The 12,927-nt window shown below is 41.8% G+C and overlaps 1 protein-coding gene across 2 annotated transcripts in view; it reads right to left on the bottom strand.

Annotated features, from left to right (window-relative positions):
- LOC144505626 (protein diaphanous homolog 1-like) overlaps window positions 1–12,927 on the bottom strand; it is a 105,095-nt gene that overhangs the window by 51,973 nt on the left and 40,195 nt on the right. The window lies entirely within an intron of this gene.

Here is a 12,927-nt window from a genome sequence, read left to right as displayed (position 1 = left end):
ACCCTACCACGTTAAATGCTGCTCGAGTGAGTAGGCACACACTGCATTTTTAGGAATGGTTCTGTGGCTTTTAACTTGACAGCTGGACAGGAGAGCTCATAATAGAACCATACAGTGCAGAAGAGGCCCTTCAGCTCATCAAATCTGCATCGGCAAACGAGAAACACCTGACCTCCCACCTAATCCCACTTAATATTCAGGGCTATGGGCCAAGTGCTGTTGTCATGTGCCAAGTGCCCATCCAGGTACTTTTTAAAGGATGTGAGGCAGCCTGCCTCCACCACCCTCCCAGGCAGCGCATTCCAGACCGTCACTGCCCTCTGGGTAAATAAGGTTTTTCCTCACATTCCCCCCTAAACCTCCTGTCCCTCACCTTGAACCTATGTCCCCATGTGACTGACCCCCCCAAATAAAAGGAACAGCTGCTCCATATCCACTCTGTTCATGCCTCTCATAATCTTGTACGCCTTGATCAGGTCACCCCTCACTCTTCCCTGCCCCAGCCTATCTATACTCTATTCATAACTTAAATGTTCCATCATAGGCACCACCCTGGTGAATCCCCTCCACACCTCCCCACCAGTGCAATCACATCCTTCCGATAATGTAGTGACCAGAACTGCACACAGTACTCTAGCTGTGGCCTCACGAAAGTTGCATACAACTCCAACATGACCTCCCTGCTTCTGCAATCTATGCCTCAAGTGATAAAGGCCAGAGTTTCATGTGCCTTTTTCACCACCCTACTAACATGCCCTTCCGCCTTCAGAGGTCTATGGATAAACACGCCAAGGTCCCTTTGTTCCACAGAACTTCCTGGGCACTTGGTTTTTGCAAGCCTTCAAAGAGGCCCTGACTTTGTTGCAAAATGTTTAATAATCTTATTTATTTCACTAATTGACAAACACTACCAGTTGCAATGGTGAAATATGTCATGTGTTTGCAAAAACAGATGAACCTGTCACGGTGATTAAACAGGTTCGCTGTTGTTCTCCCTTCCCAGCGCTCAATTTGGTACTTCATCAATAAATATCACACCAATACCCTAAAAAATAGAAGATGCAGAAAATAATTCTGCATACACTGAGATGCAGTGATACTCCAGCACTGAACAAACATGCTTGGCTTGATGTTTGCTATGCTGCGGAACAGAGGTAATAAATCTTCATCACTTAAAAACAAACCCGAAAGAAATGTCTTTTGTTGCTTCCAAAGCTCCAAGAGGGATACAGATGCAAATACAAGTGATAAATAGTATGTGGATTATCCAACAGAAATGTGCTTAGAGTTTGATAGCCAAATATGGAAATACTGTATAATTTAACGTTAGGAAAAAAACTACCAGTTTGATGACGCAACGTTAAAAAAAAACTTGCATTTACATTGCATCTCAGGAGTGAAAAAGTAGCTCACTTGTAGTGAATTATTTGAAAAGCAGAGGTCCATGTTATCTTGTACACTACAAAATAACACAAACTAACCTGGTTCACTAATGTCCTTTAGGGAAGAAAACCTGCCATTCTTATCTGGTCTACGTGTGATTCCAGATCCACAGCAATGTGCTTAACTCTTAAAATGTCATCTGAAATGGCCAAGCAAGCCACTCAGTTCAAGGGCAATTAGGACCGGCAACAAATGCTGGCCGAGCCAGCGAAGCCCACATCCCATTAATTAATAAAAAAGAAACTTGATAAATGCCCAGTAATATTTTCTTTTGCCTGCTTTTGGTTGAGGAAGGAGTATTTGTGCGGATAAGGGTCTATTCTTCAAAGAGTGTTAGGAGACCATTGATGCTGGCCTGAACCTCAGGAACTGAAGAAAGTTTCAGTTTAACTAGTCACGAGAAAGATGAAATATTAAGATGCAATTTGACAAGAGTGGTATGACAAAAGGTCTACTTGGTCCTTACAGAGAAAGTTTCTAATCTGGGTCAATTTAGAAGAGAAAAAGTAAACAGAAAATTTAAAAAAGTACTAATGATGATGTCAAGTGGAGAGAGCCTTACATTATAAAATAGTCTAGTTAGGCCAAAAGACCTGTTCCTGCACAGTAAATTCCACGTAATGCACTTCTTGAACTCAACTTGAATATTTGCATCAATCAGACAGAGAAATGTGAAGCATGAACAAAAAGTATTTCAGTGCTTCTGCCAATTCAGAAATATCTCCCACTTCTCTAGTCTTCCCTTCTTTCATAAATTATCCAGCTCTCTTGAATTTGATTACCCTTTCCAATGTGAGCGGACAGGTTGTAAAATTATTCTTAAACTCTGATATCCAACAAGTTGTGCTGCACCTGGCTTTCTCAGTAGATCTTGAGGTGCTTCACAGAACATCCTGTATCACTGATAACAATTGTTGAAAAAGTCACAGTCAGACCACTCAGCTGTAACAGAAACCTCATTGGGACAATCTAGTGGTGTGGAGCGGGTGGACGATCTCTATTACAATCAAATGACATTGAAGAGAATCAAGATTTTATTGCAATAACACTTAACTTTGTTGGTCACGATGGAAGTTGATACAAATGGAAAGTGTGAGATCACTGGGCTCCTACACCTTCAGAGACTTGGACAACCTACAGCAGGCACAAGTCCCACCAGCAGTGTCTTCAGAAGATTCTCCAAATGCTCGGCAAGCAAGGTAGCCCGTCAGCAGCATCCTCTCCCAAGCCAACTCGCTCTACATTGAGGCAATCCTCAAAACATGCTCTGCTCATTTGCCTGATTGACAACGGACTCGGTCATGGCAAAAGACTCTCAGAATAGCAGAAAAGCTTTAGGGATGGCCCCACAGCACCGTGAAGAGGTAAAACATACCCCTGGACTTATGGGAGACTATGGCTTGTGCGTGACCAAAATGGAGAAAACTCATTCGGGAAGACACCGAATACATCAAGAGATTTCATCTGGAATGTGCAGAAGCACAAAGCTCCAAACAACCTACCTACCCAACCTTTCAAGCATCACATGCCCACGTGTGACAGAGTTGGCAGATCATAGATCGCACTTATCAGCTATCACAGAACCCATCGAAGCAGAGCGGAAGCAAATAATCACAATGGGATGTTGAAAAGCGACTGTAGGTTAAGGCTGACATGTTAAATTGTAATCATGTCCAGCACATATTAATAGAATATCAGACACTGCATTCAAAGGATTTGAGGACTACATCTGCATACATAGCATTACACGAAATGTAGGAAATGGTACTATATACAATAATTAACTTTAATAAACAGTTAATTATCTGAATATCTATAGATTCCATCAGTTTAGTGCTGCGTCTTTCTCTAAGTAAAATCATCGTTGGGGAATTTATTTTTCTCCTTCAAATGCTTTCCCAGCATTTCCTTTAAATATCTCCAGCGTTGGGGTTGGCATTTTAAATTCTAGTTAGTTTTGGTAGCTTAACCCCGTGCAAAAGCAAAATTGCAGCAAGAGATTACCAGAGCAGCATTTTTGAAGGTCAAAAAAATGAAATTAACTTCAGTGGGCTACTGGACAGCACAGTGGTTAGCACTGCAGCCTCACAGCACTAGAGACCCGAGTTCAATTCCAGCCTTGGGTCACTGTCTGTATTGAGTCTGCACGTTCTCCCCGTGTCTGCGTGGGTTACCTCCGGGTGTTCAAGTTTCCTCCCACAGTCCAAAGATGTGCAGGTTAGGTTGATTGGCCATGGTAAATTGCCCCTTAGTGTCCTAAGGTGTGCAGGTTAGATGGATTGATCATGATTGATGCACAGGGTTATGGGGTTAGGGTAGGGGATTGGGCCTTGGTAGGGTGCTCATTTGGAGAAGACTTTTTCAGCACAGACTCGCTGAACCAAATGGTCTCTTCTGAACTCTAAGGTAGGACTTAATTAAGAAATTAGATATGATTATTTGATAACGATGTATTAAACACTACATTTCGTTTCATGAGTGCCTCATAGCTAACGTTTTCCCATTTTGTGTCAACTTCTTCATTCTTTGAGAAATATGTCTTCACACATCCTCCCTCCCACTCTCTTCCTAAACATGCAGCTATCTGCTGGGGGCCTGGACAGCAGATATAGCAGCAGACATCATTGGATCACAGGAATGTGATGTGGTTTGGTTTCTCTCCTTTCTAGCCCAAGGTCACAAAGGGTGCTTGCAATCACTCAATGGACTTCCCTCACCCATCTTTGCAGGGGATCAGCAAAAGCAGCAATCTTACTTAGAAACTTCTGGTATATGTTACACAGACCCGGATTTTTGCAAGTCAGGCTGACTCTGAAGACATTTAAAAATGGCAATGGGACCTGAATCCCGGACTCAGGTTTTTATGCTGGCAATTTTCCTCGGTGCCAGATAAGGGTACAGGTAGTGAGTCCACACCCTGCAACCCCAACTTAGTTAACACCACTGTTTCATAGCCACCACAATTTCTGTGGAGTTGGGCTATCATTTTTTTAGAAAGGCAAGTTTAAAAGGTCTTAGCTATGCCCCTTCCCCATGGCCCTCAAGCCACCTCCATGCCCACTCACCCAACATGTACTATGTACAGAACCACTGTGCCATATAATAACAGTTGGAAGTGTTGAAATGCCAAAATCAACTCACCCATTCAAAAATGTGCTGTTGAAACAGTTGTTCCTACAACCCTATAAAAGTGTCAGTTAGGTGGAGCAGCATCATACTAATAAAATAAGCTTTACCCACTTCATAGCTCTTAATCCTGTCCAAATAAATAGTCACTGATAAAATAACAACTTATTATAACCTCATACAGATGCAAATCAAAAAAGTAACCACTCCCTTTAAATTTTTACAAACAAACTGCACTGAGCTTTTGGAGCTCAGCCAAGCATTCACAATGAACCGATCTGGGAAATGTATTACCAGAAAAAGATGGCCAGACATCTGGTTTGTCGCGTGGGGTCATTATGAAGGCTTGGCATGAGAGATGGCATGGAGAGCAGGTGGGTGAGAGCGTGTGAGGGTTTTAGGGCCTAACGTCTCTTAATACAACTATGTAATCATCCTAAAGAACTGAGCCAGGCCTACTAATCAGTCCACTTTTGAACTCATCCACCCCTACAATTTGCTTTTGGGGTCGATGAGCCCGATTTTCTCCTGCCAGTTCCCTCGGGCGTAGATCGTGCATAATGGGATTCTATAAACCAAGGCAGGTCTGTTGAGTTGGCAAATTTCTCGACTTGAGGCTATGTGCCTCGATAGCAAAAATCTGGCCCACCGTGTCTGAGATCTCTGCTCTTCTACAAATTCTGGTCTCTTGAGCATCACCAATTTTAAATCACTCCACTATCGTCATGTGACTTTGGCTGTCTACAGCCTAAGCTCTAAAATTCCAACCCTAAACCTTCTGCCTCTCTTTCCTTATTTATGACAGTCCTTAAGGTCCCCCTGTTTGATCAAGCTTCAGGGCATCTACCTTACCATCTCCTAATGTAACTCAGTGTCAATTTTTTGTTTAATAACAATCCAATCGAACTACATGGGACATTTTGCTAAGGGCAGTCCATAGGTACAGGTCGTTTTTGCTGATGCCTTTCCACACTTGGACATCAGTGGATCTTTTCCCTTCTTGACACTTTAGAACATTCAATACAAGTATAAAGATGGGGGAATAGAAATCACGCCATTATGACTGTACACTAAGCAGACGAGGCAATGGAATTCTTTTCATCTTATTTTCCAATTGTAATGCCAAAGAGCATATTCATTAATGGAAAAGACATTTCTTTACTTTGCTGTAAAGCCTGTTTCAACAGGAAATCTATACAGGCTCTTGAAATAGGTGAAACATTAAACAAAAAGACAGGAGATCTAAGGCTCTATTTTTCATAACCCAAGTCTGACGCACAACAGGACAAGATGAATCAATACCAGCCTCAGTAATCCTTTAACATCCATAACAAAATCCAATCCTGGCAAAAAAATGAGTCTGCTAAAAAAAAAAATCAATGCCTTAAAGGAATAGAATTCTAGCTTAAGTAAAGACAGACAGATAGGCCTTGATCAGTGTTTAATGAAATTTCTTGTGTACTCAGCTTACATAGGACCAGAAGGCCATTCAGTCCCTCAAGCCTGTTCCGCCATTCAACAAAATCATAGCTGCTTTGTATTCTAACTCCATCCAAAGGTCTTCCCACTGAAGATTTAATTAGGATAGCAGCAGGAAGGCGGACAGGTCCCAAACTAGCATGCTTCTGCCTGATAAATGGCCCCTGCCGGGAGGAGTGTTAATTCCTGCCCCATGTCCTGCACTCAGAGTTTAGTGGAGGGATCCCTTGAAAAAAAAGTTAGTGTAAATGATCACAGTGGAAGGCACAGACTGGACCCAGTTAAATTAATTTTCAGAAATTAACATAATACATAAAAAGCATTTCATCAGCTGCTGCTTTCTTTTGTTGCAGCCCTATCCTGCCATCTGTTGCACTAAGTGAGGGCCTGGAATGCGCTGCCAGGCAAGGTGGTGGAGGCGGACACACTGGGCACGTTTAAGACTTATCTAGATAGCCACATGAACGGAGTGGGAATGGAGGGATACAAAAGAATGGTCTAGTTTGGACCAGAGAGCGGCACGGGCTTGGAGGGCCGAAGGGCCTGTTCCTGTGCTGTATTGTTCTTTGTTCTAAGTCTAAACTACCCGACTGCAACCATTACCTGGAGGCAGCTGTGGAATTCATCATCAATTTCAGAACCATTGATAGAGTCAGGTAAGAAACTTGAGAACAGATGCTAGCCCCATCCTGCTGAAAGTATAACCTAATCAACAGGTGGGACGAGGAAGCATGGGAATGTTTGGATCAGAACAAAGAATGTGGCATGAAAGGTCCATTGACCTGTGACAAATGTGGACTCAAATCCCACTGCAAAGACTTGAGGATTTAATCCCAGGGTGACACTTCATTGCAGAGGGAGTGCTGTATTGTTGGAGGTGCCACCTTTATGATCTTAAACTTGGCCCTATCTATTTTTTCTGCTCGACTCAAAAGATCCCATGACACAATTTTGAAGAAGAGCAGAGGACTTCTCCCTGGTACCCCAGCCATTATTATTCGTGAACCAACAGCACCAAGTCAGCACAGTGGCACAGTAGTTAGCATTGCTGCCTCATAGCACCAGATACCTGGGTTCAATTCTGGCCTTGGGTCACTGTGTGGAGTTTGTACATTCTCCCCGTGTCTGTGTGGCTTTCCTCCGGGTGCTCCGGTTTCCTCCTACAGTCCAAAGTTTAGGTGCAGGTTAGGTTAACTGGCCATGCTAAATTGTTCCTTAGTGTAAAGGGGACTAGTAAGGTAAATATGCGGGGTTATGGGGATAGGGCCTGGGTAGGATTGTTGTTGGTGCAGACTCGATGGGCCAAATGGCCTCCTTCTGCACTGTAGGGTTTCTATGATTCTATTATTTACAGGACGAAACAAATAATCTGTCCATTATTACACTGCTGGAATCTTGCTGTGCTCCACATATTACAACAATGGCTACACTTCAAAAGTAGACCATTGGCTGTAAAGCACTTTGGGGCATTCTGAAGTCATAAAAGGTGCTATATAGATGCAAGTCTTTCCTTTACTGTGCATCTGATGGTCTTTGTTGCTGGTGGCATCAAAAGCACAAAATCATTTCATTACTTGAAGCTTTGCCTGTGATAAAACAACTAGACCTTAACAAAGAAAATCGAAAACAGAAATAATAAACTTTAGCGAATTATACCTTGAAATGGTAGTTTTGGTGGAAAATGATCCACTTTGTATGTGTCCCAATATCACCCACTCCCATTCACTATATTTTCACATTCCATATTCTTCTGTTTTTTAACAATTCTTTCCCAAGACATGTGCAGGAGTACATTACCATTTAGCTAAACAATCAACCTTCATCAGAATCTAAATTTAAATCTGAAGTGTTATCTCATAAACTATGTGTAGATTTAAAGGGGTTCCTTTTTTTTTCCTGCAAAGAGTTAATTAAAAAAAGAATTTCTATTCAATGAAGAATTTAAATAGAGAACTGCTTTCTAAACTTTAAGCATTAGAATGCCTGCAGGGATAATTAGTGCTTTGAAAATGGAGACTGTACAGATGCTGCCTTCCAGAAAGCCTATGGCTGCAAATGTCATTTGACATGACAGCTATGCAATTGGATCATTTATCTGTCTAAAAAAATGTGGGCCTTGCAACTCCCCGACAAAACTAAAAAAAAACCTCCCCACCATTGCAAAATACTGCACACTCAGACAGATTTAGTAACAAACCCTCTCTCAACATTAAAAGGATTAAACCACTTTTTATATAAGAAAAATACTCAGGATAGGGCAGTAAAATACTGGGTTCTCTTGCTCAGGATAAAACAGTCAATTATTTGAACAAAAGGGCTAACGTTTGGATTTCAAGACCCATTAGTTCCAAATGGCAGACTTTCAATAACACCTCCTCTTAGGCCAGAGTTAAGTTCCACAGATGTGAATTTATCTTTAATATTGAAATGCACTATTAGTTAGAATGTTTTAATTTAAACTTGTCAGAACATAATACTCATCATGTGACTGAAGCCAATGGCTCAGGGCAAAAGGGTCAGTACTACCACCTCAGGGTAACAAGGAATGGGCAACAAATGTTGGTCAGTGCCAAATAAGAACTGGTTTGTAGCTATGGCAACATATAATTGGCTTTGGTATACCCAGATTGAATACTGACAGTACAGGAGGCCATTCGCCCCATTGAGACTGCACCGACAACAATCCGACTCAGGCCCTATCCCCGTAATCCCATGCATTTACCCTGCTAATCCCCTTGATATTACGGGTCAATTTAGCATGGCCAATCGACCTAACCTGCATATCTTTGGAGTGCGGGAGGAAACCGGAGCACCCGGAGGAAACCCATGCAGACATGGGAAGAATGTGTGGAGTTTACACTGTCACCCGAGGTCAGAAATGAACCTGGGTCCCTGGCTTTGTGAGGCAGCAGTGTTAACCACTGTGCCACCCGGGAACCAGGAACATTTCACTATCTTAAGAGTGGTTCATAAAAATGAAGCTATGGCCACGATTCAGCAATCACTAGGAAGGAAAAGGCGAATATGTTGATTGGATTAGATGAAGGAGGTTGGGAGAAGGAGTGTGTGAAGCATAAACAATAGAATGGACTTGCTGCACTGAACAGCCTGTTTCGCTACTGTAAAAACTATTGAGTACCATGAAAAGCTGAAAATAGCATTTGGGAGGTAAAGCGTTAAGCTTCCTGCTGACATTACCTTGAGCATTCAGGGCAGCTGACATTCACTCGCCTTGCAACAGGATGTCTATTTATTGATTAACATCCTGAGCTCTGAAAGGATTTCACAGCTGAATCTGTAATTTTATATTACATTTCATGGCATGGTGCCTGTGAATTATGAGGTAAAATATTCCATGACCAGTTAGATCAGTGAACACAAGAAAGGCTGTTCTCTGACACGCATTTGTTAAAAATCCTCAGTTCATTCCACGTATTACAATAATGGCAAAAGAATAAGTCGAGAACAAAGGGCCACTATTCATTTTCTGTGCTCCTGCTGGAATTACAAAAATGGAACACTGTCGTCAAGGAGTTAAATAAAAAAACTGGCAGACTACTCCAAGATAGCTAGTATAGGGACATTAAATAGTATGGGGATTTCAAAAAGGTCTATATATTAAATCTGTTATTCAGCAGCAATGATGGTTCACAGAACATTTTGATTCTATTTTGTTTTCAAGGACCACTCAGCAATATATGCCCTCTTCCCTTTTAGTGTCACATCCCTCTGAAAATCATGGCACAGTCCACTGAGCCACTGGTGAAGAAGGGTTGGGGGAGGGGGAAAAATTTTGTACACCTTTGCAAAATTCTGAGCTTAATACTCTTACAGTCTGTAACCCAGCTGACATGCAACTAACTGAACATTTCAATCCCTGAAATAAACTCCAATTTAAATATTAAGTTGCTCTGATCGCCTGCTTCAAAATCATTTCACCGGCAAACTGATGTTTGAAATTACCATTGCTGGCTGCTGCTACAGCATTTTAAAAATGTATCTTAACTGCCGACATTATATGCAACCAGCAGAATTCAGTGTTTGCAGTAAATGTGATGTTGAATTGCACACAACTCTTTCAGTTGAAAAAATATCTGATGCATCATAATGCAAGCATTTGTTACAGCACAATGTTGTATCTTGGGAGTGGCATGTTTAAAGCCATGATTAATTTATTGGATGGAGTGGTGGTGTGGAGAGAGATTTGAGTAGAAGCAGGCCACCTTCTGGTGAGAAAGATAGCACAGGAAATACCAAAGACTGAGCTGCACCTACTTCATCTGCTGAAAAGCTTGCGACATCTCAGGGGAAAGGAACAGCAGAAAAAGCATTAATGAAATGTAAGGGGCCATAGTCACAGATCTGGGAATCTAAAAGACATATCTCCTCAAATTTGCTGATCCACAAATCTAAGCCAACATGTTTCATATAGAGTTGGTTAGCTGCTAAATGATTTTCTCCCAAATAAACAGGATTAAGTACCAGTTGCTACATCATTTAAAATGGCACAGTCCACTACAATACATTAAAAAAGCTGCTTCAGCAGCAGTGTTCAATCGAGTACACTGGTGCTGCCACCCTCAGGAACAAACTGCATCTTACAATGATATTGAAAGCAGCATCACATAGGATTGCTAAATTACAAAAATAAAAATGCAATTAAAGATTTCAGAAGATTGCTGGGTTCACTATACTGCTGGGTTAAAGGCAAGTTTTTTCATCACAGAAAAAAAAACATGGGTTTCCTTTGAGACCAGCTAGCAATAATAAATCTAAGCAGCAAACAACCCCACTGTTCTTCCTGCTCAAAATTACTAACTGCTTCAGGATGCAGCATTTATTTTTCAATACATTTCTGTTGATATATATTTGGGAAAATAAATCTTGTTCACCACCCTTATTAAAACCATTTTCTGGTGCAGTCTGATCTGTATAGCCTTGTCAGCATAATAAATTGCCGCAGTCTCTTTGTCTCTTTTCCTGACCTCGACTCTTGCTCCACCCTCTATTCCAAGGTGTTTTTTTGTTGCTGACTTGTGGTGGATTTTCACTTCCTTGACAGCTTTAACTGCAGCCTGCGTCAGATATTTAGCACTCAGCAGTACAATCTGTGCAATGGTGATAATCACAGCATGCTTAACCTTACTGCTTTCCTGTGTCGGCTTCACAGTATAATTGTGGGGGGGGGGGGGGGTGCAGAGAGACAGTCAAATTAAACACACAGTGAGAGACACCAAATGCACTCACCCCCCTCCGCCTTAAACCTGCATCCTAAAGGCAACATGCTAAATACAGCAAGTGGGCAGCTAAAGACACATTTGTCCTTGACTGAGAATAATTCTTGTTTCAATGTATGCTATATTATTTATGTGCACATGCAGACTAACAGATTAAAAAGCACAAGCTCGGGGGGATGCGGGGAGGGGGGTGGTGCGAGAAGGACATGCGGAATGGGAGGGGGGTTACACAAAGGAGAATCAGAATATTTTTTCCCCCAGTCTGCAGCTGCCAACAGCAATGAACACTCCCAGTTCTAGGATGGTGTCAATCAGTATTATACAGTACACTCCTCCCCTCCTCTTACAGCTTAAATCCCAGTGTAAGCACAGCACCATCTGGTGTTAAAAATCACTATTTCTATTCCCTACAATCGAATAAATTTTAGTAACCAATCCCATTTTTCTCCTGCTAAAATGGCACTGACACAGCATCTATAATAACGCTTTTCAATACAGTCCTCAGTTACTTTTCAAAAATCTAACATTTTTTCTGTATTCTTCCCACTTCATTACAGCTATTACTTGTGATTATCAAGTTGAATGTTGCAATTACAAACAGAAAATGCTGCCAAAAGGCAGCAGCAGGCCGAGTGGAATATGAAAAGAAGGCAGGTCATGTTCTTTCAACAGATCTGGAAAGTTTTGCCTGTCTTTTCTAGTTTGGATACCAATACACATGATGTCTAAAGTCAACATTAAATGTTTTTTACTGCAAATTGTCAACATGCTTAATTATTAATTTGACTATTAATGAAGAAGGTTACCCGTGATGAACCAAACATTCTTATATCTCTAGTGATGAAATCAAGTATTCCCAAAGCCAGGGAGAAAATATTCAGTAAATCCGCATCTGCCTGTACAACTCAAACTTCTTATACTGACAACACGCACTTGTCTATAATCTCTGTAACCTCCTGTATAATCTGATATGAAGGATCTAATAGATAGCATTCCACAGTTTTGGAATCTTATGCCACTATAACTTGATGCACTGATTTAAAATGGTTACCAAGCAGCACGGGTCCACATAACTTGAGAATCCATGCTCATTCACACACTCTACTCTGGACCAGAGTTCATCACTTCTACTTCCCCGCTTCTTCTTTTTTTCCTCTTCATCTCTCCAAGACCCTCATTCCTCTCATCATGCCTGCTTTTACTTTTCTCCACTCTGATAGGAGGCCCCTACACTCTCCATCCCCACTACCCTGATAACTGCTAAATAATAACAATAATGTTTGAGGTTGCGTGGTTGTTTGAAGGCAAGTATCGGGCAAGTAGTAGTACGACGACATCTTTGGAGCCTTCAACATGTCATCGATGAAGACAAACATCTCGCCAAGGCCATCCCCACACCCCCACTTCTTGCCTTCAAACAACCTCGCAACCTCAAACAGACCATTGTCCGCAGCAAACTACCCAGCCTTCAGGAGAACAGTGACCACGACACCACACAACCCTGCCACAGCAACCTCTGCAAGACGTGCCGGATCATCAACACGGATGCCATCATCTCACGTGAGAGGTATTCTTGCGACTCGGTCAACGTTGTCTACCTGATACGCTGCAGGAAAGGATGTCCCGAGGCATGGTGCATTGG

This window comes from Mustelus asterias, chromosome 16, assembly GCF_964213995.1.
Source record: "Mustelus asterias chromosome 16, sMusAst1.hap1.1, whole genome shotgun sequence".
Taxonomy (NCBI): domain Eukaryota; kingdom Metazoa; phylum Chordata; class Chondrichthyes; order Carcharhiniformes; family Triakidae; genus Mustelus; species Mustelus asterias.
This window is presented reverse-complemented; position numbering and strand designations above follow the sequence as displayed.